The 19023-nt window shown below is 52.0% G+C and overlaps 1 long non-coding RNA gene across 1 annotated transcript; it reads right to left on the reverse strand.

Moving 5' to 3' along the window:
* Window positions 1-1683: 1683 nt before the first annotated feature.
* LOC123333624 lies at window positions 1684-9323 on the reverse strand. The gene is made up of 2 exons (XR_006551028.2): window positions 9085-9323; window positions 1684-1904 (listed from the first exon to the last, which is right to left on the reverse strand). It is a non-coding gene; the product is annotated as an uncharacterized LOC123333624 (long non-coding RNA).
* Window positions 9324-19023: the final 9700 nt, after the last annotated feature.

The following is a 19023-nucleotide window of genomic DNA, read 5'->3' on the forward strand; positions in this document are numbered from 1 at the left end:
TGAGCTAGGACAGTCAGGCCCACAAGAGCCCTTGGAGTTCATCTTGTCCAACACGATCTTTTTCAGAGTTGAAGAAACTGAGGCCCAGAGAGGATCATGTGTTGACCAAGTGCACACAGCTCACGTGCAGTGAAGTTGAGCCAAAAAAAAAAAAAACCCAACACACAGTGCTCTGGACTGCCTCTTATTCAGCCGCCCCTCTAAAAGGCCCCCTCAGAGAGTGCGCTGGCCACATCCCAATACCATGTCCAAGAAGCTGGACCTCCTCTGAGCTCCTCAGGCTTGCCCAGGGGCTCCGTCTGCCCTGCCCTGCCGCAGATTCTGTTCCACCCAGAGACACCCTTCACTGTAGCGGATGATGTCCCCAAAGCAGGCTGCGCCATCTGGCTGTGGTCAATGTAGGGTAAGGGAGTTAGAGAAGGCACGGTTCAGAAAAAGAAAGAGACCGGCACTTTACAGGAAGAGATCACCTTTAATGAGGCGAGAAGGGGCAGCAGTCAGGTTAGTGAGCTGCTGCACTAACCCAAGGAAAGAGTAAGTGTATATATAGGCATATATATGGAACTCTGCTGTCTTAAGGGGGCCTGTTCTTCTCCAAGGTGGTTTGGAGTAGTTTTCTCCTAAACAGCTGGGGCAAGGAATTCTGGAGATCGGCCAGAGGCTGCACCGGCTGGGAGCTGAGCGTAATCAACCTTAATGTCCATTTTCTTCAGGTGAGAGACTTCTTTGTTTTGCGTAGAATGGTGGGGAGGATTCTGAGGGGAGTTTTAACTCCAGGCTATTTTGAGCCAGGTAACTTTCCTTCAGTCGGGAGGCCACCTCGGGCACCACTGCCTGCGTGGCACGCACTGGCTGGGTGCCCTCTGGGCTCTGCAGCCTGTGTGCCAAGTGGGGCCCACAGAGCCCCTCCGCAGGCAAACCCAGTCCTGTTTGCTGGCACTGCGGCTTTCTGCCCCCGTGGCTCCCTGCCTCACCGGGGTTTGTCCTGCATCCTCTTGCTCACCTGCTCCATGTGTGAGGTGCCTCGAGGAGCCCTCTGTCAGCCCCTGCAGAGGACTGCTCCCACGCCTGGCTCTCTGGCCAAAACGGACAGGCCACCATTTTGAAATCTTGACAAATATAGACGGGACAGAACAGACCTTCCAGAGCCTGCTGGGCACCCACTCTCCACCCGTGCCTACAACTATCACAGGTCAACTCCGAGGAGCAGGCTGGTGAGGTAGGGGGTGAGGATGAGGGGCAGGGCTTCAGGGCTTGCCTTCACACGGTCTTAGAAATAGCCGGGATGAGTTTCCCAGGAAAAGGCTATTAATAGGCCTCCTTCCACACGCTCAGCTTTCCGGGGCTGGAGCGGTGTGAGAATGAGTCAGCAGATGGAAAGGGCTAATGATGAGCGTGGGGGAGCAGCACCATCACTCAGCAGGGGAAGGGGAGCTGTGAGATGTGACACTGCGCTTTTCACCAGCCTCTGGTGCTCCCCGCCCGGCCCTCCTCCCAGCACATGATCCGTTCAGCTGGTGCCTTGTAGACATTGTCAGTTCCAATTTCTGAAACCAGAAAAAATTTTTTTAATAATTTTTATTTATTTACTACTTATTTTTGACTGCACTGGGTCTTCCTTCCTACTTGGGTTTCTCTTTAGTTGCGGCGAGTGGGGGGCTCCTCTTTCTTGGTGTGTGCGGGCTTCTCGTTGCGATGACTTCTCTTGTTGGGGAGCACGGGGCTCTAGACCACGTGGGCTCAATAATTTCAGTTCCTGGGCTCTAGAGCGCAGGCTCAGTAGTGGTGGCCCACGAACTTATTTGCTCTGTGGGTATCTGCGATGTCTTCCCGGACCAGGGGTTGAACCTGTGTCCTCTGCATTGGCAGGTGGGTTCTTTACCACTGAGCCACCTGGGAAATGCCTGAAAGCAAAATTTCAATCAGCAAAAACATCCACAAAGTCCATCTTCCCACTCCCCCTCCCATACTTTCCCTTCATTGGCTATGTTGGTGACCAGGGAAGAATCCCCGTCCCCTGGGGCACGGAGCGCTGTGTGGGCAGTGTTTATGACCCTCTGCACACCTGCCCACCTGCCGGCTCACTCTGGGACGAGCTCCCATTGTAGACTAGACACACGTTGTTGAACCCCAGTCCCCGTGACAAGTAATTTTACAGGTATCTTCCCATCCTCACAATAACCCTATGAGGCCAGGGTAGTGATATCTTGCTCTCATAGATGGAGAATCAAAGCTGAGAGATATCAAGCTATTTGCCAAAGAAGCCACAGCCAGTATCACTTATCAAGTGACTCACGTAAGCCAGGGGCCTATAGTTTTCTAAGATAAGGATCTAGTCTACAGATGAGGCTCAGAGGAACAGAGGCAACCCAGTAGGTGGTGTCATGATTTGGTCCTGGGTCTGGGGCCCCCCCAGACAACAGGGCAGCAAGGGCGCCAGCTCCAACTCTGCCTCTAAATCCACCACACCTCCTGCCTCTCCAGGAAAGCACTCACTGTGCCCTGACTGAAAGCCCATTACTCTGGCGGCATCCAGTATCAGCACCGGCTGACTGGCCTCTGGACAGACCTTCTCGTATCACAAATCACATGTTGCCCTCCATCCTCCTGAAAGCCAGGGACCAGGCAGGGCAGATCCCAATGTCCATGTGTACTTAGTTGCTCAGTCATGTCAGACTCTTTGCGACCCCATGAACATGGACTGTAACCTGCCGGGCTCCTCTGTCCATGGGGATTCTCCAGGCAAGAATACTGGAGTGGGTTGCTATACCCTCCTTCAAGGGATCTTCCCAACCCAGGGATCAAACCCAGGTCTCCCCCATTGCAGGCGGATTCTTTACCATCTGAGCCACCAGGGAAGTCCAAGAATACTGGAGTGAGTAGCCTATCATGTCTCCAGGGAATCTTCCCAATCCAGGAATTGAATTGGGGTCTCCTGCATTGCAGGCAGATTCTTTACCAGCTGAGCTACCAGGGAAGCCCAAAAAGTGTCCATTCAGGAGAGCAAACTTTAAAAGGTTTCCTGAGAATCAAATGTTCTATGTCCAAATTTACCAACTGTAAGCCACTCTTTTGGGTGGCCTAAATCCCGTGGTGATATGAGTGGAACTTGCCATCAGCCCCAGGTTTAAATGAAGTGGCCTTAAAGGTAACAGATACAGCATCAACCTGCCAATTTTTATCACATCGTACCAGTTCTGTGGCTTATGGTTGGTAAATTTAGAGGACTATTTGATTCTCGGGAAAGTTGTGTGTGAAAGGGGTAGTGAGGGATCAAAGAAGGGGTCTCAATGGGTACTTTAACCTCTGCTTCCTAAGAACTTTAAGTGGTGGGAACCATGACAGAGTACAGAATGCTTTTAACATCAGGGAAAAGGTGTAATACGACAGCCCTTCTTGAGCCAACCACCCTGTCAGAAATAGCCCTTCTCTTTCCCGTCTTCACTCTGCCCGTTTCTTTAACTCACATGACATTATGCATCAGCATCGTTACTTCCTACCTCCCTTCTCTCCCATAGGGATGTACACTCTGAGAGAACAGAGACTCTGCCTCTGGTCCACTACTGTTCCCCAGAGGCTGGAACGCATATGAAGCGTTGTGTTGAAGGAATGAGTGAGTGAGTGAGTGTTCCCTGCAGTGTCATTTACCCTCCATGCCGGCTTCTCTGGGAGTGGGGATCAGAGTCCCCTTAACCTGGCCTGCCCTCGCCTCAGTGTCAGTCAGATGGAGCGTCTCCCCAGGCTCTGCTCTTTGAGGAAGAGACAGGGAGCTGGTGCTTATGAAGAGCCCCCTGTTGAGACCTACTGACCCTGTGTGTGTGTGTGTGCTGCTCAGATGTGTCCAACTCTTTGTGACCCCACGGACTGTAGCCCGCCAGGCTCCTCTGTGCGTGGGATCCTCCAGGCAAGAATACTGGAGTGTGTAGCCGTTCCCTTCTCCATTTTAAGCCCTGAACGGAGGATTAAAAAAGCATAGTTCCCACCCCATCTAAGGGAATCCCCATTCTTGAGAGTCTCCCCCTGTGGAGTGTGGCAGTGTCTGAAGCTGGCTGTGGAGAGCAGGGAAACTTTCTGGAAAGCACCACCCACCAGATGACTATGGGCCCTTCAGCTACCCACCCCCAGCCTAAGCCATGCTCCCCCTCCCCCCGCAACACCAATCCTGTTTTGTCCACCGATTCCAATTCCCAGAACCACAAGCAAATGGCATGTACACGGGGGTACATGTAGTCTGCCCAGGCTTCACAGACAACAAGACAGTTGGCAGATAAAAGGGGTTCTCCTCGCAAAGGCCCGGGTTGCACAATCCCACTGAGCTCCCTGGAGTGGGAGGCTAGTCCCTCTGAACTCGCGATTACCACCGTGGAGATGAAAGGCTTCCTGTGGGAGAGAGCCGTCCCCCGGAGCCAAACAACACTGGGGGCTGGCTGGCTGCCATCTTGTCAGGGCCGTTCTTGGCAGCCGGGCCGGGTGACTGGCTTCCTCACGGGCCAACCCGCCTGGGGCAAAGTCAAGGCACCCAGGCCAGCCATCGCTCCTCAGTGAGTGCAGAGCTGTGGCCTGAGCACTGTCTCGGCCTTCTCAGCTCCAGCCTGGGCCACTTTGTTGAGAGCAGCTGCCTTGGCACATCCAACGGGAACAGACTGAAGGTCGCAGCTTGCTCACCTTTCCCAAGGCCCCCTGAGGATTTCTGACTTGACTTAGAGGCGAAGGAAGGGCACCCTGGGGCACCCGGCTTGGGGGACTGTGAGGGCTGGGGAAGGTCACTGCCCAAGCTCACCACGCTTTTCCGACCTGGTCAGCCCCTGGTCTCCTGGCCCAGTGCCCGCAAGCTGGCTCAATAGCAAAAGCGTCTGGAGTTCCCGGTAAGAAAGCGGATCCCAGGCCCCACCCTGTGAGCTCTGACTCCATACATACGAGGTGTGCAGGCCTGCTAAGTCACTTCCGTTGTGCTGACTCTTTGCGACCTCACAGACTGTAGCCCGCCAGGCTCCTCTGTCCATGGGATTCTCCAGGCACGAATACTGGAATGGGTAGCCATTGCCTTCTCCAGGGGATCTTGCCAACCCAGGGACTGAACCTGTGTCTCTTATGTCTCCTGCATTGGTAGACAGGTTCTTTACCACTGGCGCCACCTGGGAAACTAGGGCCTAGAAATCTGGGCTTTTACAAAACCCCCAGACAGTTCCGACACAGGGCTCTGTGGGCAGCTGTCCTCAGCCCCCCTTACATGGAGCTGAGAGGAGCAGAGGCCCCAGGGACTAGGGCTGTGGAAGCAGCTCTCAAGGGGCTACTTGGCATCTGCCACACTCCTGCCAAAGGCTCCAAAGCCACGTCCAGAATCCTCACAGGATGAGAGCACCTTCATCCAGAGAGGCAGAAACCGCCTACGCCCAGTGAGGGGTGTGTCCCTGGGGTCGGCTCCATGGAGCCCCCCAGAGTCCCTCAATGTGCAGTGATCCCCAAAGTGTGCTGTGTGCCACGGGAACACGCACACTCATGGGATGAGCCAGAGGGGGGCAGACAAAGGCTGGGAGCTGTGTGTCCTTTTAACCAGAAAGGATTCTCTCTCTAGGTAACTGAGAAACAGCTCCTGAAGCCCAAAACTAGATCTTCTGGAAACGGCCTCTCTGTCTCATCAACCCTCATTGCTCCGGGATGGCATGAGGACCAATTCAAAACCGACAGGCTGGGGGGGCCTCCTTACACACTCACCCCCACTACTCATAAAGAGTACACACAGGCTCACAGCCTCATTCACCTGCACATACATCACACACTGACATACACGTTCACATGCTCGCATTCACTTGTACATCACAGACATACACACGCACACATGCACTCACAGACTGAGCAGGGGGCGGGTGTCAAGAGCTGAGGCAGGACCTTGTCCCTGGTGGTTTCCAAGTGTGTGGAGGAAGCAGACCCTGCCCTCTCCTGCCCTGGGAGACAGCTGGAGACTTGGGAGGCAGAGAAATTCCCCTGAGGGCCTCCCCAGTCTGGCAGGGCAGGCCAGCCTGGGCCCCCACCAGAAATTTATTCCAGCCACCCTTTCTTCCCCTTGGCCTCCCCTGCCACCCCCTGGGGCTCCCCTGGGGCTCAGGTTGGGATGGACACCCCTGCAGTCCTCAGTCTGCAGGGTTGGGGTTGCTGGGCAGGAAGAGATGGAGTTAGGGAAGGGGGAAAGGCAGCCTTCTCAGGGGAAACTGGCAAAGCGGGAGGAACTCCCCAACTCAGTGCTCTTTTCTTGAAGACAATTCATCACAAGGACAGAGGGTCAGGGTTTCTGGGGAGCTATATCCCCGAGTCTCCACTGCGGACCATGCTGCTCACACCCCATAACCACGAGCCAGGTGGAACTCTCCAGCCTGATTAGCCAGAGACCCAGGTCTTCCCAGTGTTTGGAAAACAAGCCCCTCCGCGCTTTTCAAAAAGGAGGCCCAGGAAACCTATCCACTCACCCTCCTGGGTCCTCCCAAGAGCCTCCCATAAACAGAGCTTTGTAACCTTTGTTACCGCTGGGCCTCCGGGTCCCCGCCTCCACCCACAGCTTCCTAGCCCGGGCGGCTCATCCACCCCAGGACCAGGCCTTCCTCCCGGCATGCCTTGTGGCCTGGGCCACACCGCCCAGGCCCAGCAACCTTGGCCCCACATACAGAAACCCTGCTTCTGAAATGGTTCCTGGATGCTCGCAGGGCTGGAGTCCCAGCCTCAGACTCCCGTGCAACCGGGCCAGCACATTCTTCCGTCCTCCCATTGTCCTGCCCGCCCGCGTTCTTGCCAAGAGCCGCCCTGGGGAGTTGGGAGGGGAGGCGTCTGCTGGGCCTGGGCTCACTCGGCCCCCAGATTCCACCCCCCCCCGCCCCACCCCCGTCTCCCAGAGCCCCCTGCATTCCATGGTTTCCTGCAGCTTTCTCCTGCATCCTGGACGAAGAAGGTCCCTCTTCTGAATTCCTGGTCTGAGCTCCAGATTGCACCATGACTGCCTCACCAAACTCAGGGTCCACAGCCTGAGCCCACCACCCAGAAAAAAGACTTCTCTGAGCAAGGGCATCCCCATTCCCCAGGAAGACATGGGAGGATCCTACATCTGACAGACCAGGGCCGATGAGGGCTGTCCGGCCGATGAGGGCTGTCTGGCCGGTGAGGGCTGTCTGACCGATGAGGGAAACCAGGAAAACGGGGAATTCCAACATCACTCCTCACTGACCGGAGACTCCACTGCTCAGTCTGGCTCTGGGACCACACCTGGGCTGAATGCCCTGAGGAAGCCTGGGATTCCTCCTCTCTGCTGACTTCCGACCCCGCTTTGAAACCGGTGACCCAGAGGGCCCTGACCCTAATGCTAACACTTGTTTTTTCTTCCTTTAACCCTGACACTTGTTAGTAGCAACTCCCAGCACCCTAAAGCCTCCCCCACCCTGCCCTGGCCTGGCTGTCTGGTTCCTCTGTTAATGAGACTCTGCGTTCCTCTTTGTCTCTTTGATCCAGATTTTAACTGGCCCAACCCTCCCCGGCCAGGCGCCTGGGCCATGAGCCAGGCCCTCCCCCAGGGTGGATGCTGCTAGGAGGCTGGAGGCAGTGGAGTTTTGTCCAGGGTCTCAGACTCTCATGGACATTCCCTGATCCTTGGTTGGCCCAGCGTCCTCCCTGGGTGAAGAAGCTGGACATATCCTCACCGAGCCAGATATTCCTACTCATTTGTTTGTTCATTCACTCATTCATTCATTCGATGTGGTCAGGACAGGCTGCTCACCCCAGGAAAAGTCACATGGCTTAGTCTCCTAGACTGTGAACTCCTGAAATCTGTAAGGAGGGCACCATATTATATTTTGAAGTTTCTAGAGCCCGGTACTAAGTCTAATATATAATATTTCCTTAATAAAGAATTACTGGCTGAATGAATGAAGACGTCCACAAATAAATGAATGAATTGAGGTTCTGGTTTCGTGGTCCATTGTCTTATAGAAGGAGACTTCCAACTCTGGGAGAGCAGTAGAGACCCTCTGGTCAGTGCATTCCTGCCCCCCCCTCCCCTGACCCCCCCCCCCCCCCGTCCTTTAATGTCTATTTATAGAACTGTGGGTTTTCAGGTTTTATGAGGCAGAAGGTTAGATGCTGAGACATTGCAGAACAGAAATGACTGTTGCATCCACTAGAGAAAGAAGTGGCAATGGCGGCCTTAGTGTTTGTTTAGAAAGTGAGTCATGGGTGCGTGGGAACAGGTGGCAGTGGGCTTGGGGTTACCCTGATTCCCCATGTCTCTGCAAATCCTTCCAAAGGAATGCCACTTGGTTATGGTCTTTCCTATCCTTCCAGAAGCACACCTCTACAGCACCAGCGTGTGTGTGTGTGTGTGTGTGTGTGTGTATCAACAATCAGGGGTCTCCTTGGAACCTTGGAATAAACATAGAAAACACGAGCTCTTGCTCAATCTAGTTGAGCCGACATACAAGAAACCAAAATGTGAAATACACTGTGGAGTATGCAAAACACAGGGTGGCAAATGCTTAGTGAATCTGGTGCATTAATATCATGAGAGTCTGCCATGAAGTGGAAACTCATGAAGACAGAGACTTCTTATCCTCACATTCCCAGCCCAGGCCCCGTGCCTCACGTGGAGACACGGGGTAGGGACTCGATGAGCATAGCTGGGGCAGATGGATCCTTAATGTGAGCAAGCTTCAAAGAACAGAAAAACCAGAATGTGCAAAAATCAAGATAAGAAGGCAGAACCCCTGGCTCCCCAGGAAAGGGTAACAAATTCAGGGAACTCTAAGATAATTCTGACTTGTGACTTCAGAGCAATCCAGTGTGGACTGCCTCTCTAAACCCCAACCAAGTGATGTGGGAAAGGAATGATTAAAGAAGAAAAGTTCTTGGAAATTAAAACCACGATTCCTAACATAAAATATTGAATAGGGCCTAGAAGAAAAAGGTGAACCAATCTTCCAAAATGTGAGCCCCGAAGAAAGAGACTCAATCTAAGAAGCCCAACACCCAAGAGAGAAAATAAAGGGAGAGAAATCATCAAATAAATAAGAAAGTTTCCCAAATCTGAAAAAAAGATTTAAACCTTACAGTTTGAAAAGGCCCACCAAGTGCTGTACAGGATGAATGGGTGGGAAGAAGAGCCTGCATCAGTAGACAGCTTCATGGCAGCACGGGTCTTCATAGGCAAGTGTAAATGCTGTTTGGACCTCAGACCTTCAGCAACTCTTGCCTGCCATATTTCTAATGGTGGGCAGGGTGCTGAGCCATTCCAGCCCAGTCTACCTGAGAGGGCAGGGGCAGGCTTGTGGAGACATTACCCTTACCCTGCCTTGCTTACCAAAAAGGCAATAAAAGCAAATAGGTCCCAGCTTGCTGATATATGTATTTTCCTTTGTTCATCCCCCCCAAAACAGTTGCCCCATGCTAAGTGACTTTCCCCACATGGTTTAAAAGCATGGACTCTGGAGCCACCCTGTCTGCATTTGAATCCCATCTCTGCCTTTTACTAGCTTGGGCAAATTACTTAAGTTCTCTGTGCCTCAGTTTTCTCATCTATAAAATGGGAATGAAAATAGAACCTCTCCCAGAGAGCTGTGAGCATTCAATCATTAATACGTGTAAAATAGGTCTAACAGTACCTGTCCTGAGAACAATACACTAGACAAGCGCTGCTATGATTATTTAAAGACATCAGTTCCGTTTAGTAGCTCAGTCATGTCCGACTCCTTGCGACCCCATGGAATGCACCACACCAGGCTTCCCTGTCCATCACCAACTCCCAGAGCTTGCTCAAACTGATGTTCACTGAGTTGATGATGACATCCAGCCATCTTGTCAACCTCTGTCGACCCCTTTTCCTGCCTTCAATCTTTCCCAGCATCAGTCTTTTCAAATGAATCAGTTCTTTTCATCAGGGGGCCAGAGTATTGAAGCTTCAGCTTCAGCATCAGTCCTTCCAATGAATATTCAGGACTGATTTCCTTTAGGATTAACTGGTTGGATCTCCTTGCAGTCCAAGGGACTCTCAAGAGTCTTCTCCAACACTACAATCCAAAAGCATCAATTCTTCGGCATTCAGCTTTCTTTATAGTCCAACTCTCACATTTATACCTGACTACGGGAAAAACCATAGCTTTGACTAGACGGACCTTTGTTGGCAAAGTAATGTCTTTGCTTTTCAATATGCTATCTAAGTTGGTCATAACTTTCCTTCCAAGGAGCAAGCATCTTTCAATTTTATGGCTGCAGTCACCATCTGCAGTGATTTTGGAGCCCCCAAAAATAAAACCTCTCCCTGTTTCCATTGTTTTCCCATCTATTTGCCATGAAGTGATGGGACCAGATGCTATGATCTTAGTTTTCTGAATGTTGAGTTTTAAGCCAACTTATTCACTTTCCTCTTTCACTTTCATCAAGAGGTCAAGAGGCTCTTTAGTTCCTCTTCTCTTTCTGCCATAAGGGTGGTGTCATCTGAGTATCTGAGGTTATTGATATTTCTCCTGGCAATCTTGATTCCAGCTTGTGCTTCATCCAGCCTGGAATTTTGCATGATGTACTCTGCATATAAGTTAAATAAGATGGGTGACAATATACAGCCTTGACGTACTCCTTTCCCGATTTGGAACCAGTCTGTTGTTCCATGTCTGGTTCTAATTATTGTTTCTTGACCTGCACACAAATTTCTCAGGTGGCAAGTTAGGTGGTCTGGTATTCCCATCTCTTAAAGAATTTTACACAGTTTATTGTGATCCACACAGTCAAAGTCTTTGGCATAGTCAATGAAACAAAAGTAGATGTTTTTCTGGAACTCTCTTGCTTTTTCTATGATCCAACGTATTTACATCAAGGCAATCACAAATTCTGCAGGCCAGGGCCTCTTACTCAGAGAGCTGGGTTATCAGCACACCACTAGATATCCCAGTTGTCCCTGTGGTAATTTTTAACCCTTTTGATACCTCCTGCTCAAAATTCCAAAGGTCAGAAGCATGGTCAGCCCTCTCAAGGTCTGTGTTCATCCTGAGCAGAAGTAAAAATTTGCCCTCCATTCTTGAGGGTGCCTCAGGCTTGCCTGAGCCCCTGAGGAACCTGGCATTGCAGTGGCAGCCAAAGTGTCGTCCTGGTGACAGTCCCCTCCTGACGTGGTGACAGAGATGAGAACCCTGGGTGCCAGATATTCATTATTCAAAATTCATGAATTGTGTATCTATCACATGCCACACACTAGGCCCAGAGAGCCCTAGTCCCAGCCCCGAGCCCCTTATGGCTGTCTCCTGGCCATCAGTAGAGCAAGAGGCCTAGAAATAGCAGCAGCTGGAAAGCATAAGTTCTTTTAGAATCGTGGCTCTCAGATTTGAGGGAACATCAGAAATGCCGGAGCGCAGCAAGTGGCTGAGTACCAGAGCTTCTGATTCAGTGGCCGTCATGGGTGGGGCCAGAAAATGTGCATTTCTTTTCTTTCTTTCTTTTTTATGTTTTGGCCACACCAAGCAGACTGTGGGATCTTAATGCCCCAACCAGGGATTGAACCCATGCCCCCTGCATTAGAAGGCCGAATCTTAACCACTGGACCCCCGGGAAGTCTCAGAAAAATATGCATTCTTCCAGGCTTCCCAGGTGGCTCAGTGTAAACAATCTGCCTGCAGTCTGGGAGACCCAGGTTCAATCCTTGGGTTGGGAAAATCCCCTAGAGAAGGAAATGGCAACCCATTCCAATATTCTTGGCTGGGAAACCCCATGGACAGGGGAGTCTGGTGGGCTACAGCCCATGGGGTTGCAAAAAGTCAGACATGACTGAGCGTACTCACGCGTGCACACACACACACACACACACACACACACACACAAAACAAGCTCCCAGATGCTGGGATGCTGATGCGGCTGGTATGGGCACTGCATTCTAAGAACTACTGCCCTAGAGATTGCAAACCAGACAGTGATTCTCCAGGGAGCAAAGAACAATGAGGGAAAGTTTGCATCTCCAACTTATAAATAATTTACTTAAAGTCTCCTGGCTTAATCAAGGTCTTCCCTTGAGGCTCAGCTGGTAAAGAGTCCACCTGCAATGCAGGAGACCTGGGTTGGGAAGATCTTCTGGAGAAGGGAACAGCTACCCACTCCAGTATTCTGGCCTGGAGAATACTGAATGTATTCCATGGACTGGATAGTCCATGGGGTCACAAAGAGTCAGCTTAATCAAAGCCTTTAACCAGTGAACAGGCTGCCTGAGACCAGTTCCCTGGTGTGGATGCAAACTCACTTGTGGAAATGCACACACATTTGTGTTTACTCGTGGGCAGTTCCAGACCTCAGTGCGCAGACCACCCTTCCAGGTCTTTAGTGTTGTAATTACATTGGGGGGGGTCTGCAATCTTGAAGCCCCGACTTCAGACCTGGCTCTGCCTCTTGCCAGCTGTCGAACCCTGGGCACGTTTCCCACTCTCTCTGAGCTGTCATTTCTTCAGCTGCCAAGAGGGGCCAATAATAGCATCTACTATAAAACAGGACTGTTTCAGCACAGATGCTAAATGGCATGAGAGGTGCTCAGAGCATGTACAGTACACGCCTGACACTTGGAGGCCATCATTAACCTTGAGAGAAATAATGGTCTTATTGTTACCAATTTGTGTTTCTAATTAAGTGTCTATTAAGGTGGCTGGGGACTGGGGAGAGAGTGGTACTTCCGTCTGTCAGATGCACTCTCTGTCCCACATCAGCCTAGCGTCTGGGGTCTGGGACAGTCACCTTCCGCCTGTACCTTCCAACAGTGTCCTGCTCCCAGGGCGCGTGAAAAATGCCAGGGGGAGCTCTGAGCGCTCAGTTGTTCCAGCTCCACCCTGGAGATGCAGGAGTTAAGATTTCCAGGGGAGGCCTCTGGCTCAGAAGTTTCCTTTCTCTGAAATAGCTATTTCTTTAAATAAAAGGAGAAATGGTGTTTGTATGTTTTTACATATACATTTTTTACTGCCTGCTCCCACTCACCCCTTATACTGGCAAAAGAGGTTTTACACAGGTGTGCGTTGTAAATTTCATTTATCCAAGGGCTTTGTCTGTTCTGTAAGTGCATGCATCCCCAGGGCCAAGCACAAGGCCAGGTGCAGGACTGGTGGTCAGTAGCTTGACTGCTACTGACCCAAGGGAAGGGCCTGGGTGCAGACGCTTGGGAAAGTAGAAAAAGCAATTTGGCACCGTGTTTCTCCAGCTGGTGATGAGGTGGTCCTGGGAAGAAAGAGCTGGCGCAGCAGCTAAGAGCAACAGCCGAGTGTTGGCACTTGCTGCAGGGGGTCTGTGCTCCTGAGCTAAGTCAGGACCTGTGGGTCAAATCCATCATGGCTGCTGAGGCCTGGAGCCCTGCGGCTCCCGACCAGGCTGGTCATCACTCCTTCCTGTGAGCACTCCTTCTGTCTTTGCTCCCGCTGCTTCCTGAACTGCAGTTGCTTCTTTTAGCAAGTCAAAATTCAGGATGTCCCGGTTAAATTTAAATTCCACATAAATAACAAACTTCGCTTTAGTATATACTTGTCACAAGCACTATTTGCGACATGTACTAAAAATGATTTTTCTATCCGAAGTTCAAATGTTCTATCAAAAGTTCTGCATTTTTCCTGGCTACCCTGCCTGGGCCCAGAGGCCCTCTTGAGCTCATCCACTCGGAGAATCTCTCCTCCTTTGAGGCCCAGTCCTGATGTCATGTCTCGGAAGCTTTCTCTGATGCTTCACTCCACCCCAGGCAGATTCACTGCTCTAGTCCTGTGGTCCCACCTCACATCTGAAGGTCAAGTAGAGGTTGGCCATCCCCCCTCTCTGCCCCATAACCTTGGCCCCTGGAGACACCCAGAACATTGGAAGAACTTGTGTTAAGAAGAGGAATGGGGAAAAGCCAGAACAATAGACAGAGGGCTTCCCTGGTGGCTCAGATGGTAAGGAATCTGTTAGCAATGCAGGAGACCTGGGTTCGATCCCTGGGTGCGGAAGATCCCCTGGAGAAGGAAACAGCAACCCACTCTGGTATTCTTGCCTGGAGTATCCCATGGACAAAGGAACCCGGCAGACTACAGTCCATGGGGTCACAAAGAGTCAGACGTGACTAAGTTTCACTTTCCACTTTCTGAGGGAAGAGAACAAGTCTCTGACTGTAGACATGTGATGTCTCTGGCGGGCTACCCCATCAGAACTTTGTTTCCTTACCCCATTCTTTGCAGACTCTGAACAGTGAAACAGAGAAGGTGGTGTGCTTAAAACTGACACAACTTTCTTTCTGAGCCACTCAGGCCATCATTCAAGGGTCCTTTCATAGGTGTTCTCTTCCCTGCAGAAGGTCTAAATCCCCTGAGTGATGTGTTTGAACAGAAGCACACTCCATGGGAGCAGAAAGGAAGCTGAGGACCCACACTGTGATTGATTTGGCCATAATAGAATTTGGAGCAACGGTGGAGCACCTGCAAGGCGGGGCGCGGGCAGCCCCATCTCCACATCTCAGAATCCCAGAGGAGTCACATGGCTCTCCGGGCTGCCAGTGCCCGTCCTTCTTCCCAGGCTCACAGGCCCTTCCTGGACTGCTTCCTGGGATGTGTTCATACAGAAAAAACTGCAGGGGCCCTCCCTAGCCTGCCTCTCTCATGAGTCATCTCCTCCAGAAAGAGAAGAAGGCAACTGGTATCTCGACTAGTGGGGCCACTGGGTGGGGAGGCGTTATCTTATCTCGGCAGCCCTGGTGCCTCACTGACTACATCCACAACAAAATGGCCAAGAAGCCAATCGGTAACCAGACCACCTTCCCTCCCCACCGCACCACTCCTTGAAGAACCTGAGCCAGACTTCCCAGCCAAGGCAGGTCACAGTGTTGGGAACTGTTGACCGAACCGCTCACCTTGGCCAGGCCCGCTTGCCTGAGCTGTCTCACAAGGGAAGTTCCAATAAAGAACCCAGTGTTGTTGCCAAACACAAACCCGAGGGAGTTCAGGAGGTGCCAAAAGAGGAAGGAGACGACCAAACTCCCTGATTCCTCCTCGCTAGAATCCATCTTGGCTGAGTGATATGCCTGAGACCAGGAGTGAACCCAAGGCAGACTATGGGCCAAGCTAGACAATTGGCCGGAGACTGCAGGCCAGAACCTGCAAACTCATCCTGTCCCCATAAAACCCCAGCCTTTGGGCCATGTGACAGAACAGTTCTCCTGGGCTCACTTACCCTCCTGCTCTCCGTCCAGGCGCACCTTCCCGATAAAGTCTCTTGCTTTCTTAGCATGTGTGTCTCCTCGGACAATTCATTTCCAAGAGTTAGTTAGACTAGAGCCCACTCTCAGCCCTGGAAGGGCTCCCCCTTCCTGCACCATCAGGGCTCTCTCAGTGCCTCCACCCCGCTGGAGGACTGTGGTCAGAGGGAGTCTCCAGAAGAGAAGTCCAGTCAGAGAACCAACTCCAAGATGCGCTGCACGCCCAGGTCCCCGGACCTCCTCCACCCTCTGCACCCTTGACTCAGATCCTATGGCTGCTGGGCCTCTGCCTAGGCCATCCCCAGCCTGAGGATCCAGACTAAGGTCCTTCCGACCAGTGACCTCAGCTCTGGAGGCTCCACCCCCATTTGCCCACTGAGTTTGAACTCAGTGGAGTGCAACTGTTAGTTGCTCAGTTGTGTCCTACTCTTTGCAACCTCATGGTCTGTCCATGGAATTCTCCAGGCAACGACACTGGAGTGGGTTGCCATTCCCTTCTCCAGGGGATCTTCCTGACCCAGGGATTGAACATGGGTCTCCTGCATTGCAGGCAGATTCTTTACTGTCTGAGCTACCAGGGAAACTGGAGCTAAAAGTAGGGTCTTCCAGAGGCAGCAATGGAAACAGTGATAGACTTTATTTTGGGGGGCTCCAAAATAACTGTAGATGATAACTGCAGCCATGATGCTTGCTCCTTGGAAGGAAAGTTATGACCAACCTAGTCAGCATATTAAAAAGCAGAGACATTACTTTGCCAACAAAGGTCTGCCTAGTCAAAGCTATGGTTTTTCCAGTAGTCATGTATGGATATGAGAGTTGGATTATAAAGAAAGCTTAGCACCGAAGAACTGATGCTTTTGAACTGTGGTGTTGGAGACTCTTGAGAGTCCCTTGGACTTCAAGGAGATCCAACCAGTCAGTCCTAAAGGAAATCAGTCCTGAGTATTCATTGGAAGGACTGATCCTGAAGCTGAAGCTCCAATACTTTGGCCACCTGATGCGAAAAACTGACTCCTTGGAAAAGACCCTGATGCTGGGAAAGACTGAAGGTGGGAGGAGAAGGGGACGACAGAGGATGAGATGGTTGGATGGCCTCACTGACTCAATGGACATGAGTTTGAGTAAACTCTGGGAGTTGGTGATGGACAGGGAGGCCTGTGTGGTGCAGTCCATGGGGTCACAAGGAATCGGACATGACTGAGTGACTGAACTGAACTCCAGAGGCAGTGGGGAGTAGGCAGGGAGACAAAGTGATCTCTCTGGCCCAGAGGCAGAGAAGTCCCAGACATGTCTGTGGGGGCGGGGCTGGAGGGGGAGATCAGAGAGGAAGGAGGTGATGGGGCAGGAGGACTCCAGGATGTAATTACAGCCTAATTTCCCCAGCAGCGCAAAGATGTGGGGGCTTTGCTTCGGGAGCTGCTATAATTATATCTCGATTGGAATAATAGTAATAATAATTCCTTTCTACGTGTTGCCACTGGAGCAGGGCTGTTGAAAGGGTGGGGAGAGAAGCCCATCCTTCCTTCCAGACCAGCCTCTTTTTCTGCCTCCTTCACCCGCACAGAGGAGGCTTCAGGGGCTGTCATTACTCGGGTCCAGGCACTCACTGCTCGGCTCCGGAGGCGGGAAGCCTGGGCTCTTGGGCCCCGTCGGTATAGGGAGCTGTGAGTCTTAAGCTCTCACCCTGTTTCCTGGTCTTCCTGGGGACCCAAGGCTGGTTCGTCTGTGACTCTGAGTCAGAGGACAGGTAACCAATGCACATGAGCCTGGGAACCCCAGCTTCTCCTTCAACAGTCTTTTGCCCCCCTATCACCCCCAGAGAGTTAGCCGCCACCAAGAAGACGAGCAGGACAGAGGGGCAGTTGGTGATCATCCTGACTCCCTGGCTGGGAGGGGGAGGCAGCCATGGGGCCTGGGCCTGGTACCTCTCACGAGATCAGGTAATGCGCCCTCTTAAAGGGGAGGTCAGCGTTAAGCCCTTGATGTTTGGCACATCTCCCATGGCTAAGGCTCCCTGTAACTGAAATGTCACCCAGGAGAAGGGACAGGATGGATTAACAGGAGCGAGGCGATGCCGGAGCCTCAGGTCTCGGGCTGACAATAACAATGTGCTTGCTCAGCTGTGTCCGACTCTTTGCCACCCCATGGACTGTAGCCTGCCAGGCTCCTCTGTCCATGGGTTTTCCCAGACAACAATACTGGAGTGGGTTGCCACAGCCTCCTCCAGGAGATCTTCCTGTCCCAGGGATTGAACCCACATCTCCTGCATTGCAGGAGGATTTTTTACCATCGAGCCACTGGGGAAGCCTGATAACAACAATACAGGCTCCAATGTGGAGAGCACAAACCCATGCCTGCGACTGAGCCCTTCCTGACATGATCTCACTCATCTTCATGGCACCCTGTAATGCAAGCACTAAAATTAGGCCCACTTTACTGCTTAGGGAGGTAAATAACTTGCCCAAGTCCTACAGCTGGCAGTAAACTCAGGGCTGCCTGTCTTCAAGTCCACGCTCTGAATGTCTGCACTGTGTCCACTTCTGGGGCTCTGTGGTTCCAGACTGTCTGTCGTTCCTGGAGCCTCAAGGGTGCAACCTCATTCTTGAAGCGCTGGGATGATGGCCCTGGGCTAGGGGGGAGGGGAAGGACGTCAGTGGCCAGAGGTATTGATAGAATCCATGATAATCCTCATGTGCCGTGTGACTCAGAAATTACCCAAGCCTCTGAGCCTTGGTTTCTTCAGTTGTCAAACTAGCATGAGGAATTATGTGCCTTAGACAAGCAGATGAGGATATGGGAGCTGCTGTACATAATCTAGCAACTGGGCCAGGCTTTCAATCTTACTCTGCAGGAAGGCTTCCTACTGCTCAACCTCAGTTTCCCTGTTTGGAAATAAGAAGAATGACTTCCAACCCCCTTCAAGGCTTCTCCTTCTCCAGGCTTATCCTTAACCCATGCTTCCCTCCAGGCTGGGGAGATGCGGCAGGCAGCAAGAGTGAAGACCACAGGCTTCACTCATGCCAAGTACACAGTTGATTTTTGACTTTGGCCTTGAGAGGCATGCCCACCGCGGGTGGTGACGCCTTGGCCAGAAGTGGGCTGAATGACGGTTTATAGCTTTGTTTAAAACAATGGGAGCAAGCAGCCTTGCTCAGTCTCTGAAGACTGTCCAATGACCTATAGTTAGGGAATGGACACTAGGAACATTTTTGGCTTTGGGGGAAAAGCTTGATGGGAGGTTTCTGCAAGGACCTACCGCAGAAGCAAATGTTAGTGGTGCCCAGATGTACTTCTCTGAGCCACACACCCCTCCCCGAACTCCACACATACTCTCTTCCATTTGCCACTGCCAAGCCATGCATCCAGCCCCTATACTTTTGAGAGGCGGATGTCAAAGCACTGTTACCACCGCCAGCCAGCCCCAGGGGCCACTAGACTGATATGGGGCCTGCAGTAGGGGCAACTGGGGGCCAAGGTTGGGGGGGGACAGCTCCCGGTTGTTTCAGGATCAAGGCAGCCACAGCCGGGGACTTCCCAGGGGTCCCATGGTTAAAACTCTGCACTTCTGCAGCAGGGGGCATGGGTTTGATCCCTGGCCGGGGAACAAAGATTCCACATGCCTCTCAGTGCAGCCAAAAGCAAAAAGAAAAGGAAATGTGGCCGTAGCCTTCCCCCAACTCCCGACCTGGCTGGTGGTCAGCAGAGTAAAGCAGGCTGCCTAATCACGCTTTCCTGTTCCTCCTCCTGTGGAATTCCCCTCAGCGAGGGCAATCATCTGTGTGCCTCTGTCTGAGGGTCCATGAGGGCCATGATCC

The sequence above is a fragment of the Bubalus bubalis genome, chromosome 5 (genome assembly GCF_019923935.1).
Source record: "Bubalus bubalis isolate 160015118507 breed Murrah chromosome 5, NDDB_SH_1, whole genome shotgun sequence".
NCBI classification, from domain to species: Eukaryota; Metazoa; Chordata; class Mammalia; order Artiodactyla; family Bovidae; genus Bubalus; species Bubalus bubalis.